Here is a 7,676-nt window from a genome sequence, read left to right on the forward strand (position 1 = left end):
TGCCAGGGCAGGCTCGTTGGGCTGAGCGATCTACTTCTGCTCCTATTTTCAATGCTTCTCCCCTGCAGAAGTTGCGGAAGATACCAGCAGACATCACACATTTTCTCTCCAATGACACAGACCTAACCATGGAAAAGGGGGAGGCAGTCAGTTCCAAAGCCCATTGCCTGGAATTTGCAATGGCCTTTGCCATGCTCAGAAGATATGGCAAATTGGACACAGAATTAACCGATTAAAAGGAAGCAGAAGCTGATGATGGAGGGATATTTTTATGACTGAAAGCCTGTGTACAGTGAGGTTCCGCAGGGATCAGTATTGGGAGCCTTGCTGTTTGTGGTATGAAAAATTAAGATTTGAATGTAGGAGGTTGATCAGAAAGTTTACAGACAATATAAAAATTGATGGAGTGGTAAATGGTGAGCAGGACATCCTTGGACTACACAAGGATATGTATGGTTTGGTCAGATAGGCTGATCAGTGGCAAATGGAATTCATTCCAGATACATGTGGGGCGATGCCCTTGGGCAGGATAAACAAAGCAAGGAAATACATGAAGAACAGTTGGACCCTGCAAATATGAGGATCAGAGCGAACTTGATGTGCACGTCAACCAGTCCCTAAGGCAGTGGGACAGGCCAATTAAGTGGTTAAGAAGGCTTATAGGATGGCCTTTATTAGCAGCGGCATCTGCATGTTAATACACATGCTCCTTCTCATCTTCCTGACCTCGCCCTCAAATTGTTTCACCTTCATGTAATTCCCTAAATTGCCCTCACCCATGACTCTGACCTCAACAATTCCCCGTCACGGAGACCAAATTCTCGCCATGCTTTGATGAGACTTCTTTTTAAATTCCTTGTTGGACATTTTGGTGATTCGCTTCACAGGATGGCTCGAGTTTAACTCTTTCTCACAAGTGGAAAAATCGAGCCACCTAAAACATTTAATCAATGATTCAAATACATCCTTCTTCCAACTTCTCTTTTTGAAGGAAAAGGAAACCCAGCCTATTGGTCATATCCCAGCCTAAAGTCTGTTCTGATATAACATCATAATTCCATTCCTGTGCGATCCCGTGGTATGCAAAAATTGTGTAATGGCAGCACCATTTAAATCAATGGGACCGGAATAGCATTATAGCCAATACAGGTAAGGAAAGTTGGCATTCTACAAATAATGGTCTAAATTCTTCAATCGCATTATAGCCAATTTGCATTGAAGGAACTGCATTATAGCCAGAGCGTACTGTATTGGTTATAGTCTTTAGTACAGTGAATTAAGGTGATATGAACATTTTTTTTGCCAAAGCTAGAATGCTTTGTTCAGCTTCTATGGATAGTGGGAGCAAAGGGTGAATCTCAGAGAAAAGGTCACAGCAAAGAATGAAGGAATTATAATTAGAAGTCTGAATGTGAAAATGATTGGTTTTCTAAATGGACTTAAGAATACATATGGCTTCCAAAAAGGAGTAGAAGAAAGAAAAGGATATGCTGCTGCATTTGATTTGAGCTCCCCAGTTGGATGGGTAGGTTCACCAGCAATGCCACTGCTAGGTTTTATATTGCAATGCACTAGTGTGAAAGGTAACAGAACTGCACCTGACTCAGTGTGACAAAACCATTGCATTCATTGCGCTGAAATTCATTCCAAGGAGGAAACAAATAGGCCATAGCAATTCCATTAAATTTTGAAATAGTTGTAAAATCCTGGAAAACACAGCAACAATTACAATCAATCAGTCTGTACATTTTACTGGCTAATGTTAAATAGTCCAGTCTTTCAAAGGTGTAATGTGACATTGCCTGAACAATAATCAGCCTTCTTTTCAGTAAACCAGTGACTCATCGATCAAAGAAATTCAGAGAGATTATAAGTGTTTCTGCGTTTCCCTAAATCTAACAATTGATTTAAAATTTAACATTATGCCCACAGGACTTACAGGTGCAAAATGTGCGTATGTATATGGTCAAAGTGGTCATTTTTGCATTGGGAACAAACACTCTATTGGTTCAGGCTGAAAATGTTTACCTTGAAGAGTGTGGCGCTGGAAAAGCACAGCTGGTCAGGCAACATCCAAGGAGCAGGAGAATCGACATTTCGGGCAGAAGCCCTTCATCCAGCACCACACTCTTCAATTCTGATCTCCAGCATCTGTGGTGCTCACATTCTCCTCCCTGGAAATGTTTACCTGTTTGTTGATACCAAATTAAGCTGCTAGCAAGGATTGCATCATACAATGAATGAGTACTCTATGCTCCCACCTCTGGAGGTGTGCCTTCAATGCAGGCCGCTTGAATGAGATGAAGGTTTCTACTGTTTGCTGGTTGGCAAGAGTGTTGACCTGCTTTGTAGTGGATATGAGCCAACAGCACAAGACTACCATTAATTTGGTTGTGAAATTGAGATTTGATCCACTGGGAGTGACCAACACTTTGGAAGAGTTAAGGCACAATTTTGGAGAACAGTTTGGCTCAGCCCTCAATTGAGCATTGTTTGATGCTGACATTGGGTTCTTTGACAGCGAGTAGTCACCAGATACTTGATGACTATTCATCCGATGGAGCTCAATGACGACAGTAAATAAACAAAATGGACAAGTCTTTCAGTTCTCAATGACAACACAGTGATCAACATAAACTATCATGCAAATTCAGGAGGAGTAAGGGCTGGATACAGAGTGAGAACCAAGTGGCTGAGACTGGGGTGCGATTCAAACAGAGTTCAACTTGTAAGGTTACTTGCAATATCATTAAAATTTCCTCTCGTTTTGAGCTTTTATTCACATTCCAATCTATCTACCAAATCAGTTTAAGACTGAGGACTGATTTAATGGCTAATTGCAAGGAAGTTGGCTTCAGTGCCGAACCCGAATTGGCACCCAGTGTGAATTTCATAGTAATTTCATTCACTCTGACTCTACCTCGATTGCATCTGACCAGCCTTTGCTGAGGGGGAGAATGGAACAACACATTGCTTTCTGAGCTCCAGCCTAACAGCTCAATGAGGAAGCAAGTTTTCATCCTTCCAAGTGATGAAGCATGCTTCAAGCTTTCCAGATAAACACCCATTTCAATACTTACACCCAAAACTTGACCCAAAAACAGTATGTAATGTGCCGAAGGAAACGAATCATCACTCTGAGACATGAATGAGAAACTGTTTCCACTGGTTAATGAATCGGTGAAATGGAGACGGAAAAATAGTCAAGGGTATGAAACACGCTGAATCAATACAAATTTACAATATGGGAGGAGGCCATTTGGTCCATCATTAGTCTCCGCTGGCCGTCACACTGTTGCCCTGCCAAGTCCCACTGATGCTCCTGCACTGAATCTTCAGCCTTGTAAGTTAGAGCGCTTGAAGTGCCTATCCAAATGTTCCGAGGTTTCTGTGTCATTCACCCGATCACACTGCCTGATAGCTGACAACCTCCTGAAATCACTTCCCCTTGAATCCTCTCGAAATCTCCATGCCAACATTGATACCACGCCGTGTGGCCTTCTCAACTTTGTAGAATTGGCACCTTCCTATTAATATTAACCTTATTTTATACATTTCAACTGGGTAACCTTCAGTCACCAAGCAGATGGTGTCCGTCAGCAAACATCAACTGTGTGTTATGGCAGCTGAGGCAGACACTGGGAGCACACTCTTTTCCAAAAAGGACCACCTTTGTCTCTTAACCTTGGTTATATCTAAAATTCTCCAGGTTAGGAAGTACCCTTCTAAGTCTCCACTGCATCCTCTTGGACACAATTACACTATTCCAAAGGGTGGTAACCAGTATACACTGTGCTGCAGCTGTGTCTCACTGGCATTTCATATATCTTCATTCCAGCATCATTTACCTTCTCCTAAAGACAGATGGTATCCTGTTGAGGACAGGCCATCCCCCATTTGAAAAGAGAATGGATATCTATTTTGAAACACAGATTATAAAAATGAAGAAACTGGGTTGAGAACAGAGATGAGCACAAATCATTCCATCTGAAAACCTAGAACCAATCTCTTCATGGTCTATCATCTTCACAGCTTTCTCCTTGTCACTATGAACAGTACAGTGGCACAGAAAATAGTTAATGTGGGTGAAAATAAAGGCTTTAGAGAACACAACATATTGAAATATCAACTTCTTTTGTAATATTTCAATGGAATAGGACCCACCCAATTAAGAACATAATGTTCAAAGGACTGACATAACTAACTGAATTACGTTTAGTTCCACTTCCTTGTACTGCTTGTGCATGTATTGTTCTTTAAAAATGACAGCAATCCTGAATCATTGTATAATGCCCATGATCTGGAACCTGCTTAGGTACAATCTGCATCATCACACATGACAGCAAATTGGAAACATACCGTCTTCCTAACAGCCCATATCTCATCAGAAAGAACAATTTTTACATCCTGATATCGCACTGAGTGTTAAGGCCATGGCACAACAGGGAAACAGAAGGCTGGAGTCTGCCATGGGCTTATGACCTCGAGGAGTACAGACAACCTGGAGACACAAGTTCCAATCTCATCACTGCAATTGGAGACTTGAAATTCCAAGTGAATGAAACTTGGAATAAAAGGTTCAAGTTAAGAAGCATGAAACTCGCACAGAGCAATCAAAACAGATCCTGTTTACTGGTGTTCACTCAAAGTCCTGATGCAAACTCTCTTGCAGGTGATCCCAGACACGCAGCGATGTAACAGGTTACAGAAGGTGCCATAGCCCTAGTGCTGCACTCACCCTGGAACATCTGAACAACAAGGACATCTACGTCAAACTCCTGCTCATTGACCTTCAAGACCATTACCCCCTCCAGACTGATCTCAAAACTCTGGAATCTCTGCAACTAGATCCTCAGATTCCTGACCCACAGACTGCAAACAGTGAAGATAGGTAACTGCACCTCCTCTGTGATAACAGCCAACACAGGAGCTTCCCAAGGTTGCATCCTCAGCCCCCGACTGTTCTCCGAACGAATGTCATCTGTAAGTTTGCTGATGACACCACTGTAGGAGGACAGATATCTAACAACGAGAAGAAAATGAGGACTCAGCTATCTTCCCCCCAGCCCCTTCCCATTTGTCTCACCACCCCCTCAGCTTACAGTCTCATTCCTGATGAGGGGCTTCTCCTGAAACCTCGATTCTCCTGCTCCTCGGATGCTGCCTGACCTGCTGTGCTTTTCCACCACCACACTCTCGACTCAGATATCTAACAACGCCAAGTCAAAATACAGAAGGGAGATAGAGAGTTTGGTGATGTAGTACAATGAGAAAGACCTCTCTCTCAATGTTGACAAAACTAAATAACTGATCATTGACTTCAGAAAGAAAGGAGGAGAAACATGCCCCCATCTATATCAATAGAACTGAGGTTGACAGGATGGAAAATGTCACATTCCTTGGAGTGATGATAACTAATAACCTGTTCTGGACTTTCCACACAGATGTGACAGTCAAGGCGGCACAACAACACCTCTTCTCACTGAGGCAGCTCGGGACATTTAGCATGTCCATAAGGACCCTCACCAAAGTCTATAGATGCACCATTGAAAGCAAACTGTATGGACGCTTAATGGCCTGGTAAAGCAACTGCTCTGTCTGGAACTGTAAGAAACTACAAAAGGCAACATACATAGCCTACACCACAGAAGCAAACCTTTCATCCATGGACTCCATTCACACAACTCACTCCCATGTAAAGGCTATCTGATGAAGGACCAGTGCACCGAAAGCTCATACTTCCAAATATACCTGTTGGACTATAACCTGGTGTTGTGTGATTTTTTAACATCATGAAAGATCCATCGCACCCTGGAAATAATCTGCTACAACCTCTTCCATTAGGCAGAAGGTACAGAAGCCTGAGACACGCACCAGCAAGTTCAGGAACAGCTTCTTCCTGGCTGTTATGAGAGTGATGAAGGGACTCTCTTGCCTCAAATAATACTGATCTTGCATCATGCACACCCTGTGAACCTAACCTGCATGCCCCTATTTGACTCCTTTTGATCTGTACATCCTTGCTAACTATGATGTGTCGTAAACAGAGCTTTTCACTGTACTTCAGTACATGCAACAACAAATCAATCCATCAAATCCCAAGGACTCAAATGTGCCAGCATCATGACAAAGCCCTCTCTGGGCCCTCCATGGAATGAGGCGAAGCACCAACCATGTCAGAGAGATCAACATGCAGCCATCATCCCAGACTAAGATGACCACTGCATCACACCAGCACTGGATTACCCAGCAAGCCCTCCCAAGGCATCACAGCAAGCAGTCACAGTGAACGTCAGAGTCAGACAGGAGGTCTTGGCTGTAATCTCACTCACAGCATCACAGCAAGCCTCACTCACTGTACAGACGGCAGGGACCACACCAGCCCCAAATGCATCTCTGTGAGAGGTACAGAGACCGTCACAGCCAGATTCACTGTGCAGTTGTGGCCAATGTTACAGTGAGGGGAAAGTGAGGACTGCAGATGCTGGAGATCAGAGCTGAAAATGTGTTGCTGGAAAAGCGCAGCAGGTCAGGCAGCATCCAAGGAACAGGAGAATCGACGTTTCAGGCATAAGCTCTTCTTCAGGATTCCTGAAACGTCCCCAAACGTCGATTCTCCTGTTCCTTGGATGCTGCCTGACCTGCTGCGCTTTTCCAGCAACACATTTTTAGCACTGTTACAGTGAGCCCTGTGTCAATTATAAATCACCCCATGGTGAAAGGGGCTGTGAGAATGGGAATCACACCAGGAAAGGAAGGGGGAGGAAGTGGGGAGCAATGGGACCTAAGAGAGGCTGGGGATCACACCGTCAGGGGTGGTAATGCTGGTAGGAATCACCCCAAGTGGGGTGGGTGGGTAGGGAGGGAATCACTTTGCGATGGGGTCAAAATGCTCAAGTATAACCCTGGGATGAAGTTGTGAGACTGAGGTTTAGCTCAGGATAGAGATCACTCTGGGACTGGTTTGTGTGACTGTATATCTGGTTGAGACTGGTGATCACCCAGGATAGTGATCACCAGACATCAGTTTGTGAGGCTGGGGGTCACCTGGGGATCGGGATAACCCTGAGATGGGCTGGTGAGTCTGGGTATCATGTGGGGGGGGGAATGGATTACTCTGGGATCAGTTTATGAGACTGGGACCATCCCAGGATAAGGATCACCATGGGATAGGGTTGTGAGGTGAGGGACCACCTGGGTAAGGGATTACCCTGGGATGGTGTTGTGAGTCGCGGTGGGGTGGGAATCACCTGTGAATAGGGACCACCCTGGGATAGGGATCACACTGGGATAGGGATCAGCTTAGGATGGGGATCAACTCGGATAGGGATCACTCTGGGATAGGGATGTCCCTGGGGATGGGGATCACTCTGGGATGGGGATCACTCTGGGGATTGGGATCACACTGGGGATAGGGATCTCCCTGGGGATAGGGATCACCCTGGGATAGGGATCTCTCTGGGGATAGGGATCACTTGGGGATAGGGATCACCCTGGGATAGGGATCTCTCTGGGGATGGGGATCACTTGGGGATAGGGATCTCCCTGGGGATAGGGATCTCTCTGGGGATGGGGATCACTCTGGGATAGGGATCTCCCTGGGGATGGGGATCACTTGGGGATAGGGATCTCCCTGGGGATAGGGATCACCCTGGGATAGGGATCTCTCTGGGGAT

The 7,676-nt window shown here is 44.9% G+C and overlaps 1 protein-coding gene across 3 annotated transcripts in view; it reads right to left on the reverse strand.

The window, feature by feature from the left end:
- gfpt1 (glutamine--fructose-6-phosphate transaminase 1) overlaps positions 1 to 7,676 on the reverse strand; it is a 70,979-nt gene that overhangs the window by 62,249 nt on the left and 1,054 nt on the right. The gene's annotated exons all lie outside the window — the stretch shown is intronic.

This window comes from Chiloscyllium plagiosum, chromosome 42, assembly GCF_004010195.1.
Source record: "Chiloscyllium plagiosum isolate BGI_BamShark_2017 chromosome 42, ASM401019v2, whole genome shotgun sequence".
Taxonomy (NCBI): domain Eukaryota; kingdom Metazoa; phylum Chordata; class Chondrichthyes; order Orectolobiformes; family Hemiscylliidae; genus Chiloscyllium; species Chiloscyllium plagiosum.